Source organism: Leopardus geoffroyi, chromosome A2, assembly GCF_018350155.1.
Source record: "Leopardus geoffroyi isolate Oge1 chromosome A2, O.geoffroyi_Oge1_pat1.0, whole genome shotgun sequence".
Taxonomy (NCBI): Eukaryota; Metazoa; Chordata; class Mammalia; order Carnivora; family Felidae; genus Leopardus; species Leopardus geoffroyi.
In genome coordinates, this window is record NC_059331.1 from 78438066 (window position 1) to 78455311 (window position 17246).

Below are 17246 nucleotides of genomic sequence, written 5' to 3' on the forward strand. Positions count from 1 at the left end.
GTTTTTCACCACTAAAACTGGTGAAAATTTTATGATATTAGCTGTAGGCTTTTATTTATTTATTTATTTATTTTTGCTTGTTTTACAAATGTCCTTTATCAAGTTGATGAAGTCTCCCTGGATTTGTAGTTTGCAGAGAGGATTTTTTATTTTTTGTGAATGGGTGTTAGGTTTTGCCAAATGCTTTCTCTGCATCTGTTGTTAAGATCGTATGATTTTTCTTCTTTAGCCTGTTGTGATGGATTACATTAATAGATTTTTGAATATTGAAGCAGTCTTGCATACTTGCACTAAATCCCTCTTGGTTATGGGTATATAATTCTTTTTACACATTGCTGGATTTGATTTGCTAACATTTTATTGGGGATTTTGTGTCTATGTAAATGGAAGATACTGGTCTCCAGTTTTCCTTTCTTATAATGTCTTTCTCTTGTTTTGTCAATGCTGGCCTCCTAGAATGAGGAAGTTTTCCCTCTGCTTTTATTTTCAGGAAAAGATTATAGGACATTAGCGTCATTTTTTCCTTTAAATGTTTGGTAGAATTCATCAGTGAAACCATTTGGGCCTAATGCTTTCTTTTTGGAAGGTTATTAAATCTTGATTATATTTATTTAGTAAATATAAGCCTGTCGAGATAATCTATTTTTCCTTGTGTGGGTTTTAGTAGTGTGTGTGTGTTTTTTTTTTAAGTTTTTTTAAATGTTCATTTATTTATGAGAGAGAGAGAAAGACAGAGTGGGAGCAGGGGTGGGGCAGAGAGAGAGGGAGACACAGAATGTGAAGCAGGCTCCAGGCTCTGAGCTGTCAGCACAGAGCCTGACATGGGGCTCGAACTCACGGACCGGGAGATCATGACATGAGCCAAAGTCAAACGCTTACTAACTGAGCCACCCAGGTGCCCCAGAGTGTGTGTCTTTTATAGAATTGATCTATTTCACCTAAGTTATGAAATTTGGGGGCATAGAGTCATTCATGATATTTTTTATTATCCTTTTGATGATCATGGAATCAGCGGTTACCTCTTTTTCATTTAAGATATTAGCCATTTGTGCCTTCTTTTTTTTCTTGGATAGCGTAGCTAGGGGTCTATTACCTTTATTGATCTTTTCAAAGAGCCATCTTTTGATCTCTCTGTTGATTTCCTCCAATAATTTCCTATCTTTTATTTTATTGATATCTGTTCTCATTTTTTGTTATTTCTTTTCTTCTGCTTGCTTCAGCCTTCATTTATACCTCCTCCTCTATTTTCCTAAGGTGAAAGTTTAGGCTACTAATTTGAGATCTTTCTCCTTTTCTATTTTTTTTTAAGTTTATTTATTTTGAGAGAGAGAGCATGTACGTGAGCAGGGGAGGGGCAGGGAGAGGGGGAGACACAGAATCCGAAGCAGGCTCCAGGCTCAGCACAGAGCCCAATGCAGGGGCTTGATCTCATGACCATGAGATCATGACCTGAGTGGAAACTAAGAGTTGGATGCTCAACCGACTGAGCACCCAGACACCCCAAGATCTTTCCCCCTTTCTAATAAATGCATTCAATGCTATAAGTTTTACTCTAAGTAATGCTTTCATTGCCTCCCACACATTTCGATAAGATGTATTTTCATTTTCATTTGGTCCAAACTACTTTTAAATTTCTCTCAAGATTCCTTCTCTGATGTGTTATTTAGAAGTATGTTGTTTAATCTCCAATTATTTGGGGATTTTTCCAGCTATCTTTTGGTTATTGATTTCCAGTTCAATTCCAGTGTGGCCTGACAGCATACTTTGTATGGTTTCTGTTCTTCTAAATTTGTTAAGATGTGTTTTATGGCCCAGAATGTGGTCTGCGGTGGTGAATGTTCTGTGTGAACTTGAGAAACATGTTTATTCAACTACTTTTGGATGAAGTACTCCGTACATATCAGTTAGATCTAGTTGATTGATGCTACTGTTTAGTTCAGTTGTATCCTTAACTATATATCCTGGATCTGTCAATCACTGACAGGTGTTGAAGTCTCCACTATAATAATGGATTTTTCTCTTTCTCCTTGAAGTTCTAAAAGTTTTTCCATCAAGTATTTTCATTCTCTGTTGTTGGGAATAGACAAGTTAGTGATTGTTATGTCTTCTTACAGAACTGACCCCTTTGTCATTGTATAATGACCCTCTTTTATCTCTCTGAATTTTCCCTGTTTGAAAAGTCTGCTTTGTATGAAATTAGTATAATTATTCCAGCTTTCTTTTGATTAGGATTAGCATGATATATCTGTCTTCATCCTTTTGATTTTAATCTATCTGTATCTTTATATTTCAAGTGAATTTCTTATGTAGTTGGATATAGTGGATTTCTTATATAGTTCTTATATAGTTGGATCTAGTTTTGGGACCTCCTCTGACAATCTCTGAGTTTTAATTGGTATATTGAGACTATTCACATATGATGTGAGTATTGATATAGTTGGATTAATATCTACCATGTTCGTAACTTTTTTCTATTCACTGCACTTATACTTTGCTTCTTTTCAATCTTCCCCCCTTTTCTGCCTTCTGTGATTTTAATTCAGCAGTTGGCATATTCCACTTTCTTCTTTCTCTCAGCTTATTAATTATACTTTTCTATTTTAAAAAGCTGTAGTGGTTTCCCCTTTGTTTGCATTACACATTTATAACTAATCAAAGTCCACTTTCAAATAACACTATACTGCTTCACAGGTAGTGCAGGTACCTTATAACAGTGTTCCCAATTCCTCCCTCCCATCCCTTCTAACATTGATGTCATCTACCTCACTTATCCATGTGCTATTATCACTCAATATATTGCTGCTGTTATCACTTTAAACAAATGGCTATCTATTAGATTGATTAGGAATGAGAAAAATAAAAGACTTTATTTTACCTTCCTTTATTCCTACTCAAATACTCTTATTTTTTTAATATAGATCTGAATTCTGATCTATAATCTATATCATATTCCTTTTTTCTGAAGACTTTCTTTTGAGAGAGACTGAGAGGGTGCAAATGAACAAGGGGCAAAGAGAGGGAGAGGGAAAGAAAGAATCCCATGAAAGGTAGAGAGAGAGAGGGAGAGAGAAGGGGGGGGGATCACCCAAAGCTTGGCCTGTACTCACCTGCAGTGGGGCTTGAGCTCACCCGATGTGGGACTTGAACTCATGAATGGTGGGATCATGACCTGAGCTAAAGCCAGATGTTTAACCACTGAGCCACCCAGGTGCCCTCAAAAGACCCTCTTTTCAAATTTCTTGCAAGGCAGATCTACTAGTGATAAAGTCCCTCCATTTTTGTCTGACAAAGTATTTCTCGTTTTTTTAGAATGGGAGGTATTGTAAAATTCAGATGCCTTTGGGAAGAGTAACACCTCCATGCCTAACATCTCTTTTTTTAAATGTTTATTTATTTATTTTGAAGGGGGGAGGGGGGGAGAGAGAGAGAGAGAGAGAAAATCCCAGGCAGACTCTGTGCTGTCAGCATGGAGCCTGATGCGGGGCTCAATCTCATGAACCATGAGATCATGACTTGTACAGAAATCAAGAGTCAGATGCTCAACCAACTGAGCCACGCAGGCACCCCAGAAAGTCTTTATTTTTTCTTCAGTTTTGAAATATAATTTTGCTGGATATAGAATTCTCCATTGGTGCTTTTTGTCCTTTCAACACTTTAAATATTTCATTACAAAACGGGCTCCTGGGTGGTTCAGCTGGTTGAGTATCTGACTGGGGTCATGATCTTGTGGTTTGTGAGTCTAAGCCCCATGTCAGGCTCTATGCTGACAGCTCAGAGCATGAGCCTGTTTGCATTCTGTGTCTCCCTCTCTCTCTGCCCCTCTACCACTTGTGTTCTCATGCTCTCTCTCTCTTTCTCTCTCTCTCTCAAAAATAAATAAATAAACATTAAATATTTCACTACACTGTCTCTTTGCTTGTATAGTTTCTGAAGAGATATCCTATATAATTCTTATCTTTTTTTTCTCTATAGATAAGGTTTTTTTTTTTTTTTTTTTACTTTATTACAATTTTCATTTCTCTGTTTACATTACCCCTCTGTTCTTGGATGTTGTCTACTTTTTCCATTAGAATCCTTGACATATTAATCATAATTAAACCCCCTATCTTTAAATTCCAAAATCTGTGTCATCTTTAATTCAGGCTCTGATGCTTATTTTGTCTTCCTATACTGTTTTCTTCTGGCCTTTTAGTGTGCCTTGTAATTTTGGTATGTTAACAGACATGGTATGTCTGTTAATAGGAAGTGAAATAATCAGGCTTTTAGAATGAGTTTTTATGTTAATTTGGCTAGGATCCTGTCTGTGTTTAGCTCTCTGTAGCTATAGGTTCCAGAAGCTTGTTTCTTTGTTCCCCTTGTTGTCTTTGGGTTTCCCTAAGAATTTTTTCATAAAAAACAGAATTCGCGTCTTATGTTTCTCTCAGTTGTAATCTACTTTTATTAAACTAGAGCCCAGTTGATGTGGTGGTAGGACAGAGAGCAGGAATACTTTATAATCTTATATTAAATCTCAATTTTTTTGGTGGTTTGAGTTTCTAGGTTATGACCTTCTGAAACATTTCTTAGCCTTTTTTCTCCTCTTATATGAGATAGGAAGGCTAGAGGGGACTGGAGTGTTCTAATTGTCCTCCCACCAGGCTGGCTAAGCCTCTGGTAGTTTCCTTGATGGCTGGCCTTTCTTATGGAAAAAATCTGGATATAGTTCAAAATGTTTACTTTTTCCCTCCCTGAGCCTGAAGGATAGATAAGAGAAAATTTTCTCCAATCTTTACCTTGAAAGTGTGATGGGCTTCTAGAGATAAAACCCATAAAAGTGGGAAAGTTCCCTAAGACTGAGCCCTTGGGGGTTTTATGTCTGAAATTAGCTCACACTCACCTCTAGGAGTACATCAATTATGGTTTAAAGGTTCCTACCAGTTACTAGCACCAGTGGCTTCTGCTCCCAGTAAGCTAATCTCAACCTTGATTCTCTATTCTCCTGTCTCTCTAGCATTGGGGTGGTACTTTGTGACCTCAGTTTTCTGATGGAATCTAAGAAGTCATTGATTTTCAGTTTGTTCAGTTTTTATCTTGTTGTGAGGATGAAAGTGATGACTTCAAAATTCTTTGCATGTTGGAACTGGAAACCTTCTCGGACTGTCATGGGATATATATTTTAGGACATGAATAGGTCAAAAAGCAAACCTCCTTTGTGTGAATCCCAGGTAATGTAGTACACTATGGCCTCCAACTCTTTGCTTTCTGTCACTTTTTTAAAAAAGTAAACAATTAGTGAACAGAAAGAAAATAAAGTAAGAATAAATTTCACAAAAGAAAAAAATTGACAAAATGGTAAAAAACAAAGTGTAGTTTTAAAATAAATTTCATAGCCCTACCTTGGAAATATTCAAGTAAACAGTAGTATACAGGTGTCCTGTGCAAAGGAAGTGACTAAGAGGACTACTCTTTCAAGGGCATCTTATGACATTGAGCAGGGTGAACTTTGGAAATAACCTAAGAACCTACAGAGGAGTCAGCAGACTATAACTGACCTGCCGTATCTTGCATACTATCTGTTTTCACATGGTCCACAGGCTGAATGATTTCTATATTTCTATATGATTGGGAAATAAAAAAAAGAATATTTCATGACACATGAAAATTACATGAAATTCAAATTTCACTGTCACAAATAATGTTTTCTTGGAACTTAGCCATACTCATTTGTTTTTAAAATGGCAGTATTGAGTAGTTCCCCTGTAAGACTGTATATGGCACTCTCATCACTTTGGACTAACGCTTAGGATACTGCAAATTGCAGTGATGTAGTTTTAATTCAACAGCATTTCAAATGTCATGTGATAACATCCCTCCCTTTTTCCCTTCCTTCCTCCCTCCCACCTACCTTCTGTTCTTCTTTTCTTTTGTTTGTTTCTTCCTTCCTTTCCTCCTTTCCTTCCTTCTTTCTTTCTCTTCCCCTCATTTATTTATTTACATTTACAGTAAATATCTAGTAAGTCAAAACAAGAAAGGAAAAATGGGCTTTGAATCATGCTCTTAAGACACAATGGAGGGGATGCCTGGGTGGCTTAGTTGGTTAAGTGTCTGATTCTTGATCTCGACTCAGGTCTAGATCTCAGGGTCATGAGTAAAAGACATGATGGAGTGTGGATTATTTTGTTAGAATTAGATGGCAAAGCATTCTACTTATTGTGCAATGAGGTAGTTATGCTAAAAGAATACAATATATGTCAGCCATATTAATCATCACAATATTCCTAGCTCACAGAAAAGCAATGGTTAGAAAAATTAGAAAAATGTAAAACAATGTCTCATTGCAGAAGAATTTCTTCCAAAAATAAAACAATAAAAACGAGCCTGCACCCAAAGAACCCGAGTGACCCACTTGTTAGCCAAGCAAGGGAAGCTGTTTACCAATGGTGAGTTAACAAAATCCTGATTGATTGCAGCAGACAAAGAAATGTGTCCAGAGAAAATAAACTGGTTGAGACTTTTAGCCTTTCAGTGAAACGTAATGAATATAAAGTGTTTAAAGCCTGTGGTTATTTATTGTGTTATTCATTAGCAGGTACTTTGCCAAAAATATCTGAATCTATCATGTATAGCTCAATCCAGTAGCTCCGTTGGTGAACTCATTTGCTCCCATGGATGTAACTATAGTTGGGTCCATGAATTTTTGCCAGAAAAAGAAACTGAACATCTTGACTTGTGCCACACAGCAGTTAAATGGCAGTGGTAAAATTTTATTGTGATTTTTTGAGCTCAGGGCTAAGATTGAAATTTTTTGCAATAATAACTGCCTTTAGCCTCTACTATGGAACACTGAGGGGCTCTGAAAACTGGTTTCTGCCAGATTCTTGGTGCCTCTTAATGAATTCAAACTAACATCATAAGGCTAAACAACACTCATAAGAGAAAACTTACACTGCTGTAAGTCATTTTGACAACTTACATTGAGTCTCAGCCTTATACTCTTACAGTGGTGTCAAAAGATAAAGCAAGAAGTGAGATCTCCATTTCCATGCAAATTTGCAGTGGATATGTTTTCTGAGTTCAAACTTTGGTTCCAGCAGCAGTTTTTGGACCCAAATGCAAGTGCAAAAAAGATTTCCATATTTTAAAATCCATTTAACTGAGCAATAGAGGAGTTTCCATCTAACCTTCAATTGAAAGTGATTAATCTGCAAAGTAATGATATGCTAAAAGACAAATATCAATAGAAAAATTTAATAGAACTCTATAAACGCCTTCCAAGCAATCAATATGCTCAATTAAAATTATATGCTCATGAATTGATATCAGTATTTGGCAGTACTTTCCTGTGTGAAAAGACATTTCCAAAGATGTGATATTCATTTTTGAATTGAAATACTCAGTGAGGTAAAATCTCATTACAGACCCATATTAACAGCTGAGCATTAGCAATGATGATGCGCCAATTACATTTGAGCCCCAATTAAGTGAAATGTTATCACCCCAAAAGGATTTTTTTTCTTCTTGTTATAGACCTATGCAAAAAATTACATTATAGACTTATTACAAAAAATGAACCAAATTATTATGATTATGTTTTGAATTTTGTCAGTAAAAAAAGTGTGGGAATTTCTTTCTTAAATACAAGTGTCTATGTAACATTCTTGATTTTGCTTCTTCGTACACAAAGCCTAAAATATTTACTATCTGTCCCTTTACAGAAATTCTTTGCTAACCCCTGACCTAGATGCTCTTAACTCCCTGTGTGCTAGAAAACAGTCAGTGGTCCTCAAGTGAAGAGGCCCCTGGCACAGAGCCAATCATCTACAAAGGTCCTTGTACATTTAAATGGGACAATGAAAGTGTTTAAGGATTGGTCAGCTGACATGTCAGCTTGGCACGTGAAAAAAATAGGGTGCCTCTTTTTCAACCCATCTGTGTGAGTTTCTTAGAGCCACTGTAACAAAGTACCACAAACTGGAGGTTTGAAACAACAGAAATTTATTCACCCCCAGTTCTGGAGACCAAAAGTCTGAAATCAAGCTGTTGGGAGGGCCATGCTTCCTCTGAAGCCTCTAGAAAAGAATCCCATTTTGGCTCTTTCTAGCTTCTGGTAGTTGCCAGTAATCCTCAGTATTCCTTGGCTTGTAGCTTCATCATTCCTGTATCTACCTTCATTGTCACATTATGTACCTTCTTACCTGTGTCTCTGTGTCCAAATCTTCTCTTTTTATAAGGATGTCAGTCATATTGGATTTAGGACACCCTCCCATGTAGTATGATTTCATCTTATTTGAACTGATTACATCTGCAAAGACCCTATTTCCAAAAGAGGTCACATTCTCAGGTCATAGGTGGACATGAATTTGGCAGGGGTGAGGGATACAATTCAACTCCATCCGTTTTAGCAGTGAACAGAGAAAGTAATCAAAAATGGTACTTGGCTAGAAAGCTTTAGGGCATGAAGTAGACAGATTAATGCTCCTTCTGCCACAGTCATTCACATTCTAATCTCTAAAATATGTGAATGTCTTGTTTTATATGTCAAAAAGGACTTTGCTGATCTAATTAAGCTAAGAATTTTGACATGTGGAGATTATGCTTGATTATCTGGGTGTGCCCGATATAATCACAAGGGTCTTCTTAAGAGGGAGACAGGAGAGTCAAAGGCAAAAGAAGGTGGAATGACAGAAGCGGACACAGGAATGATGAACTTTGAAGAAGGAGAAGGGACAATGAGCCACAGAATGCTAGCAGCTTTCAGAAGGTAGAAGTGAAAAAGAAATAGATTCTCTGTGGAGCTTCCAGAAGAAACACAGCTATACCCACACCTTGACGTTAGACTCAAAAAAAGTCATTTTGGACTTCTGACCCCCTAAATCCATAAGAGAATAACTCTGTATGGTTTGAAGTCACCAAGTTTGTGGTTAATTTGGCACAGCAGCCATAGAAAGCAAGAAAGAGAACTAGTTAAGCTTGTTACTATAGCTGGGAGGGTGAGTCCTGGTCATGCCAAAGAGAAGGAAACAGTAGAGAGATGGAGATAACATTTGGGGGCAGTTGGGGGGGGTGAGCAATGGAGAAATGGAGGAAAGGATGGATATAAGAAAGATCATCCAGAAATGGGTGAGGGTGCATCTTAGGGCAAATGGGAAGTCAGAGAATACTCTTTGCTTCCGCTCTGTTACAGGCACGTGTTTTTTAGATGATTGTAAAAGACAGATGAATTCCAGTTTGGGCCTGAAATTTTAAATAAACATGATTTAAGTTTGTAGGAAAAAGGTGATATTTTCTTAAATTAATGACAGAATTTAGGATTTACATGCAGTTTTTCAGATTCAGAACATTCCCAAGGGAATCTTCCTAATCATTGTTCCTTCCAGATGGCCTCCTACAGATGCCCTTGTTCATTATACAGACCACAACAGTGCTGAAAGGACCTCTCAGAGTTTTGTATCTAGGGGTGTTAAAGGCTTCACTTTGGCTTGGGAACTAAGAAATATTTGTAGCCAAGCAAACGTTTCAGAGGTGGGATGTTCCCTGCAAAGGATGATTTGCCCACAAGCATAGAAAGTGTCAGGTCAGGAAAAAGAACTTGAGTGTTACCACTAGCTTCTGAGCTTGGATCAGAATCATGAAGCTAAAAATAAACTCTGCTAGCCAGCTCATTCTGTCATGACCCCACACTTCTTAGGAAACTAATGCTGAAACTATTTTTCAAACAGATAGCAAATCAAGAAAACATCATTCCACACGGGGGATAAAAAGATCAGATGCTCAGAAAAGGACTTCAGAACTGTTTTAAAATTATAAAAACAATCTCTTATTTGAGAAAGTCTGATAGCTACCAGTTTCTTTTAACTCCTGATTTTATTTATTTATTTTAAAGAGGAATGCTATTTTATAGGGCAAGGGAGATTCTAGCATTGTGTCCCCAGAGGTTAAAAAAATAAACTAAAAAGTAATGAGATGTCTGTCTTCCTGGGATGGATATAGGAAGTTACTGCCCACTCATAGGTGAATACATCAGGTCAGAGTTTTTTAAATATGGCTACCAGTGGTTTTGAAGTCTTTTCCTCCAGTTAGAGAGCTTTAAAAAAATACTGATGCCCAGGCCCCAAATCCTGATATTTCAATATAATTTGCTGAGAAACAGGATTAGGTGGGGTCTGGAATTCCTTGAAAATGTAAAAATTCCTTGATTGACAAGAAATTCTATAGTCATGGTCACTTAATTTTAATAAAGTAATATTTATGGTCACTAATTATAATAAAATTGTGATCTAATTTTATAATTATGTCTGAAATCTTATTGTGATAATTTAATGGGCTGAACTCTTTAACAGATTTCATTTAGCAAACATTTATCATGTACTGAGTATGCAGTAGTCTTTAGAAACCTTAGTTCTGTAGGGAAGTGAAGCATATAAAAAAAGTAAGAATTCTCAAGCCATGTGACATGTAGATAGAATTATGTTTAAATGAAAGAGGTACTGGTGAGGGAGGAGAGGTTAAATTTATTCAGGGTGGGATGGAGGTGTAATGGAGAGATAAGAGAAGTCTCTGGTCTTAGCTCAGTTTAGAAAGCTAACTAGAGTCTATCAGGTTGGCAAGTCAGAGGGGTATTTTCAGACCCAGGGAAAACATGTGAAAAAACATAGACATGAGATAGCATGTTCAGAAGATTATTAATATTGCTGGAGGGCAACATTTGGAAGATAGTGTCAGGAACTGGGAATTGGCAGAAGGTAGGAAGCAAGGTTGGTCCCAAGAATGGGGCTGAGTGGGGAGAACCTCTCAACCTTTCAAACCTTGGGAAGCACATCCTGGATCCATCTGACAACGGCTAGAAGATTCTCAGAGCGGGGACATGCTCAGACTTGCTATTTTGTAGGATCCCTCTGGCAACCCTGGGAAAGAGTCTAGGAGGAGTGAGACTAGAGGCAGCGAGATGAATAAGGAGGCTGTTGCAAACACAACTGGAAGACTTGAACTAGAGTCATGAATAGAGAGGAAGGGATAGATCTAAAACATACCAGGGAGACAGAAAGAATAAGACCTGGCCAAGGGGTGATAGGTACAAAGGAGACAGGGAGTCAAATTGAGTTCCAGGTTTTTTATTTTCCAGATGGCTTATGATACCCATCTGGCCCTAACATTAAAGGACAATTTATTTTATAGATTTAGTCATACAGGAACAGATATCCTCAGGCTTCGCTCAGCAGCATGGAATGTGAACTGTGTTTCTTCAGGTCATCCTAGCCTTACATGGGCTAGGGGATGTGGGGATAAGGTTGTGAAGTGTGTGTAGGCGTTCAGGGTAGAAGTGGGAAGGAAGTAATGGCTTTTCTTTTGTTTTAACTGTAGTAAAATACAGACAACATATTGTATTTACTGTCTTAGCGATTTTAAACATGCAGTTCAGTGGTATTAAGTATATTTACATTGTTGTGCACCTGTCATCACCATCCATCCCCAGAACTCTTTCCATCTTGTAAAACTGACTCTGTACCCATTCAATTATAATTCCTCATTCTGTACTCTTCCCAGGTCCTCGCGAGCACCATTCTGCTTTCTGTCTCTATGAACTTGACCATTCTATGTACCTCAAATGACTAGAACCATACAATATTTATCTTTTTGTGACTAGCTTGCTTCACTTAGCACAATGCCCTCAAGGTCGATGCACATTATAATATATGTGAGAATTCCCTTCCTTTTTGTGGCTTAATAATATTCCATGGTATGTATATATCACATTTGTTTATCCATTCCCATCTCGCAATGGACACTTAGGTAGCTTCTGCCTTTCAGTCATCGTGAATAATGCTGCTATAAACATAGGTGTACAAATATCTCTTCGAAACCCTGCTTTCCATTGCTTGGGGTGTAGACCCAAAAGTAGAGTTGCTGGATTATATGGTAATTCTATTCTTAATTTTTTGAGGAAGTGCTATACTGTTTTCCACTGTGGCTGAATCATTTTACATGTCACCAATACTGTACAAGAGTTCCAATTCCTCCACATCCTCACCAACACTTGTTACTTTGTTTTTTGGGGTTGTTTTTTTGTTTTGTGTGTCTGTCTGTGTGTGTTTATAGTAGCCATCCTAATGGGTATGAGGTGAGAGCTCACTGTGGCCTTTTGCTCCAGCTTTCATTAGCTAGAAGCAGCTAATGTCTCTTTTAGTTGAGGGTTCCATAGAGTTTTCTGAAGTGACTTACACCATTGTTCTTGCCCCTGCTTTTTCCTGGTCACTGTTGTGATATTTCTTCTAGACGTGGATGCCTCTGTTGCTGAACTAATGTTCAAAACGGCCACCCCTGCCATCATTGGTGGGTGGCTACTTCTTGCTCTGCTCTGATAGCCATCAAGCCATGAGAGGTAATCACCCTCTCCCACTGCCCATCAGTCCCCAACAGAACCTTACACTCATAGCCTCACTTGCACTGGCTCTGAACCAATCATTTGACTTGCATTCAGTCTACTTCTGCCCCCTCTCTACCTGACACAAGGAGAAGGGCCAGAAAATAAAGTAGAAGGTGCAAACCTGGACTACATTCCCACATTGTCCCCCTTTGCAGCCTAAGCCTGGTCTCCCTTGCTCCCTCCTCCTCTTCTAGCGTAAGTACTTTCCCCAGCCTGGATATAGTCCTGGAAGTGAAGGAGTGACCCTCAGTCTCCACCCACTTGAAGCATTTGCCCTGCAGGATGACTACCAGTGCCATGGATCCAACCACTGTCTGCATGAGCCTTATAGGGCTTTCCCGCAGATGAAACCCTAATGGGCCTACTCAGGGATTCTGAATTCAACCAAGGATATGAACATAGGTCTTTCCTCTGGCCTCTTGCTTTAATGTCATAGAGATTTCAGACCAGATTGCTAGAATTTAGACCTATCCTTCTGTATAATATAGAAATTATTCATAGTTAAGTATCATATAAATCCTGGTAAAACAGGTTCCTGCAGTAGCTCAATATAGTATTTTCTATACATCATTTCTTATTCTGTTCTATGCTCAGACCTGAGGTTTGGGGCCTGCGTTAGTTTCCTGGGGCTGCTGCCACCAATGAACACAAACTGGGTGGCTTAAAACAATAGACATTTATTCTCTTACAGTTCTAGAGGCCAGACCCCCAAAAGGATCAGCAGGGGCCGTTCTTTCTGAAGGCTCTGAGGAAGTATCTGTTCCACACCTCTCCTCCAGGTTCTGGTGGCTCCCAGCAACCCTCAGCATTCTTTGGCTTCTGGCCTAACTCCAGTGTTGGTCTCCATCTTCACAGTTCTTCTTACCCATGTCTGTGTGTTAAATAACATTTTCCTTTCTCTTATAAGGACACCAGTCACTGGATTTGGGGCCCGCCCTCAATCCAGGATGACCTCAGCTCAGAATCCTTAATTATGTCTGCAAAATTCCTATTTCCAAATATGGTCACATTTCTAGGTGCAGGGGTTAGGACTTAAATCTATCTTTTGGGAGTGACTGTGAACCCATGATGGGGCCCAACAGGCGGGTCACATCTGTAGCAGTTGTTCCACCGAGGTGGTGACCTAGAAAAAAGCTCTATCTGATAATTGGCTATTTGGAACAAATTGGGAAATAGCTTCCTTCTGACTTTAAAGTTAGATTATATTTGGTGCTCTGAAGAGTATTTGTTGTTAATGAGAATTTAGAGTCTCTCTCTCTCTCTCTCCCCGCCCCCCCTTGAAACATGCCCACACACACAATTGTATTGTAATTTTCTACTTTAAATAATTTTCCCATTTTCTAAAGTGAATTCCTCTCAGTTTTCCACAAGACATTCCATTCTCCATCTTCACCTAGAATTGGACAAATGACTTAGCTTTTCAAAGAATGTCTCCCACATTCTTCAAAATCACACATTCTCCCATATTCCTTAAGGCAAGGAATTGCCTCTTGTCACCATGTTCCTTCCCTGAATGTGATGGTGAAAAGGCCTTGACCACCCCCACCCTCTTGCCAACTTTACCTATGGCCACATGCTTCTCCTGCTCAGGAGCCAGCAGGAGACAGTAGCTGGGATGCTGGAGCTATTTAGAGTGGTATGATTAGTTTTCATGTCTCCTGACCCACAGGCTTTGCCAATTGATGAATTTACGACATTGCTTGTGAATATCAGTTTCTAGTTGGTTACTAACAAGAATGACTGATTACACAATCCCAAATTGATACTTGGAAACTTTTAAGAAAAAAAAGACTGGGAAATGAGATTTATTACCATTCTCAAGCACTTCCTGAACAGAATTTAAAACTCCCTCCTGGAAAAGATTGTAAAATAAGACTCTCCTTGGCCAAGGGAGAATAGTCTACAGAAACCAAACATAAATATCAAACAAGGAAACAAGTCTTCTGGGAGAAATAAGGATGGCAATGAGATGTGGAAGTCAGAGAGAGAAATTGAAAGAGAGAGGGAGAGAGAGAGAGTGGGACACATGTTTGCACAAGCCTAATGATGTCAGCCTGTTCACAAGAATTCACAAGAATGCCTTCCCCACTTACCACAAGGGAGCCAAGACCAGTATGAAGATGGGGCTCTTCTAATCATGGCCTCAGTTACTTTCCTCTCCCCATTGTTTGTACCCACTCTGTGTTACACAATGCCAGGACTAGGAAAAAATGATACTGCCTGAATCTCATTGAAGTGTTCTTTAGCCTCAACGGTGACGTGAAGCCTGCTTTAGATACCTTAAAAATTGGTTGGGCACCTTGAAACTGACTTTAGCAAGAATTAAATCTGTGGCATTGAGTTAGAGAGAGGAAAACTAGCTCTTTTGGACTAATGGTAGGTGTACTACTTTGCAAAAAGGAGACCAGAAAGGGAAGTGGAACACCCTAACATAAAGAGGTGCAGTATTCTCTATATTCACTGGACCATAGCAGCTGCAAAAAAGGTATAGTTCACCTCCTCAAATTAAATGGAGAGATGCTCCTTTTCTTCACAGGATGGAAACCACTATGATAATCTACATAAGTATTTAACTTACCAGAAAAGTGGTTTAAAAAATTAGTGACAAATCGTTTTCTCTTTTACCTCTGTGCTTTTGCCCAGAGGAAGAGACACAATATTATACTATTGGTACTTGCCTGCTGTCCTCTGGGAAATAGTCTCTCAATATGGCAAAGACAGGGATCAGAATAGCCCAGGAATAAGGGAATCCATCCATCCATCCATCCATCCATCCATCCATCATCCTACCAACACATTGAGTACAGAGGCATTCAGCACTGTAAGGGATGTAAAGGTAAATATGACACAATGCTGAAATTATATACCTTTTAACTGCAGAATCTTGTGATTCTGTAGTTTTCCCCATTAGATGATAAATCCACCAATCTTCCTCTAGCCATGCTCAACAGTTGACTACCAGAGAAAGAGGTATCTATCTGAAGTCAAGAAATTTATGTTCAAATCCCAGTCCTGTTACAAGTTGTGTGGTTATGGGTTAATTAATTAAACTGTCTAGACCACAGCTTCCTCATTTGCAAGTGAGAAATAATTCCACCTTCAGAGAGTTATAGGGAATAAACAAAATATATAAAACTGCATATAGTAGTTCTCTTTCTCCTAATTCTTATAGGAAGACCTTTCCATCTAACAAGAATGTAGCATTTCTCTGTAAAATAGTCTATGGTATTTACAACTTTGGTTTAAGACTTGTAAAGAAAGGAATTTAATTGTATTCCTCAAGTCAGTATTACCTGGCAGTCTCCTGGTTTTTTTTTTGCAGACTATCTCCTTTCCAGGATTCTCAGAATGTCCTAGTCTGAAGAAGTTTCGAAGTTCTCGGTCCATCTCCTGCTTCGTGCCAGGTCACCTTGGGTTTCTGTCTTTTCCAGCGCTGCATCTGCTTGAATATTTATGGTTTTAGCACATGCTAATGCATTTAGGAGCTCCAAAGGAACCATTATTGCTCTTACTCATGCTTAAATGTTTGCTCACCCAGCCCACAGACTCGCTGGCACATACCAGGGAGCCACATGCTTTTCCCAAGTATGTGGGTCAAAGGCTATTTTTTATCATTTGGGTCAGATAGATACTATTTATAAACTTATCTTAATTAGATTTTTAAAAATATCCTAAAGTTTCTCCAGCCAAAACTTTGGGTTCAGAAAATGTTTATTCCTGAATGGTATTTTTTATTATTCAAAATGCATTTATGGTTCTTGAGAAAAATAAGATGAGAATTGGTAAATGCCATTTGAAACAAAGGGGGAAATATCTACAGAGGTGGAAATTCCACACTAGTTTTCTAATTTCATAGAGATTACACTGGGCATAATTGTGGATTTTTAAAAAGACCTTGCCCTACCAATTTCTTCTGCCAACCAGATCTGAGATTATGGGCAAATAATCTCTCAGAGTTTACTTTTCCAATTTGTAAATGGGGAGTATAATACCTAAGTTCAGGATAGTGTGAGATCATAGGTAATGCCTGTAAAGCATGTGGAAGACAGCCTGACACATTACACTCAATAAACACTGTCAGCTTCACCATATAAGTGTCAGCTTCACCATATAAGCTATCACCAATGCAAACTTTTTCTTCTATGCTTGAAGGATGTTACCCTTCCCTTTTTTATATATGAATACTAAAATTTGGTGGTAGAGATTATTGATTATATACATTATTGAATATAGATTATACTTAATCTATATTGTAGTCTAGCACACAGAGAAGTAGTTGAAATCCCCCCATTTCATGCATTGTGGATATACATATTGAACACCTTAGGTGTCTGGGGCTATTAGGCTTAAGTACACAGTGATAACCAAACATACATGCTCCATATTTTCATGATGTTTCAAACCTTAAATACAAAAATTATATGTGTAATTACAAATTGTGGTAAATGCCATGAAATAAAGGACTAAAGGTTATGAGAAGGAATAACACAGGGAACAAAACTTAGAGGATTGGTCAAAGCAGCCTTCTTGGGGAGAAATGTCCTTTATTTAAGCTTTGACCTATACCAAGAGCTGGTCAGGAAAATAACAAAAACAAATTGCATTCCAAGTGGAGCCTGGGAAAAGTGGATCTATTTTGAGAAACCAGGAGAAGAGAAGGTCCCAATCACCTAATGAAAAGGAACATGAGGAAAGATGGCATTAGAGGGGTGACAGGGCAGGACCGCCAAGGTCTTGTGGTCATGTTACAGGGTCTACATGTTATTTTGTGTACAGTGGAGATAATAGAAGTATTTTAAGTGGAGGAATGAACTGCTCAGATTCAGGATTTTTAGATGACATT

General features: G+C 38.3%; 1 long non-coding RNA gene across 1 annotated transcript; it reads right to left on the reverse strand.

Annotated features, from left to right (window-relative positions):
* Positions 1–13060: 13060 nt before the first annotated feature.
* Positions 13061–15926, reverse strand: LOC123606312. The gene is made up of 2 exons (XR_006716224.1): positions 15697–15926; positions 13061–13274 (listed from the first exon to the last, which is right to left on the reverse strand). It is a non-coding gene; the product is annotated as an uncharacterized LOC123606312 (long non-coding RNA).
* Between the last annotated feature and the right edge of the window lie 1320 nt (positions 15927–17246).